This window comes from Elephantulus edwardii, unplaced genomic scaffold (genome assembly GCF_000299155.1).
Source record: "Elephantulus edwardii isolate Elephantulus edwardi_28Jun2011 unplaced genomic scaffold, EleEdw1.0 scaffold00467, whole genome shotgun sequence".
NCBI classification, from domain to species: Eukaryota; Metazoa; Chordata; class Mammalia; order Macroscelidea; family Macroscelididae; genus Elephantulus; species Elephantulus edwardii.
This window is the reverse complement of record NW_006400217.1, coordinates 401,510-402,616: the sequence shown is the minus strand read 5'-3', so window position 1 is coordinate 402,616 and position 1,107 is coordinate 401,510. Positions and strand designations below refer to the sequence as shown.

The 1,107-nt window shown below is 48.1% G+C and overlaps 1 pseudogene; it reads right to left on the bottom strand.

The window, feature by feature from the left end:
* Window positions 1-452: 452 nt before the first annotated feature.
* LOC102851413 overlaps window positions 453-1,107 on the bottom strand; it is a 2,331-nt pseudogene continuing 1,676 nt past the window's right edge.

The window sequence follows — 1,107 nt, the reverse complement described above, 5'->3', positions numbered from 1 at the left end:
AGGAGCTCTTCTAACAACTTCTTAGCCACCACCTGGGCTGTTTCATGTTTGGTGGGGTAGGCCTCTACCCATCCTGAAAATGTGTCTATAAAAACTAATAAATAGTTATACCCATACTGACCAGGTTTTATATCGGTAAAGTCAGTTTCCCAATAGGCCCCCGGATTTTCCCCACGTTGTTGGGTGCCAGGATTAGGTGGATTCGAGATGGCATTTGTCAACTGACAAGCTTTTGCATTCTGACACAATGTGGTCAATTTTGGACTGCATGCCCCGAATCTTGACTCCTGCTTGTCTGATGAGGTCTTGCATCTTTCTGGTGCCCATGTGGGTTGTCCGGTGTATCTTGGTTAGGAGCTGGTCTCCTAATTTCTCAGATAATATGACTTTATTGTTAGCAGTGTGCCACCATTTTTGGAGGTATTGAGTTATAGGCAACTGAGTCGTCCATTTTAAATCTTCAGGCGTGTAAGTCGGCTCTTCAGGCAGATCTGGGGACCCTGGCAGTGGCCACGACTGTTTTTTTTTTTTTTTAGGGCGGCTTGACGGGCAGTCCTGTCTGCGAGACGGTTGCCCCTAGCAATTGGAGTGTTATTTTTCTGGTGTCCTGGACAGTGGATAATGGCCATTTTTCTCAGTAACCATAAGGCCGCTAACAAGGCAAGAACTTCTTCTTTGTTTTTGATAGTTTTTCCTTCTGCCGTCAGTAGCCCCCTTTCCTGGTATATTGCCCCATGGATGTGGGCTGTGGCAAAAGCATACCGACTATCAGTATAGATATTGATGTTCTTGTTTTTGCCCAAGGTCAGAGCTTGGGTTAGTGCTACTAATTCAGCACGCTGGGCCGAGGTTCCTGCAGGTAGGGGTCCTGCCCAGATTACTTTAGACTCAGAAACAATTGCTGCACCCGCATACCTTTGTCCTGCATGTACGAAGCTGCTTCCATCAGTGAACCAAGTGTGCTCTGCGTCTGCCAAGGGTTGGTCTCTCAGGTCGGCACGCTCCCCATAGGCTTGGGCTAGGATGTCAGCACAGTCATGAAGAGGGGCGTTTAAGTCTGGGTCAGGTAGGAGGGTAGCTGGATTAAGGGTGGCTGGTGCCTGGTAT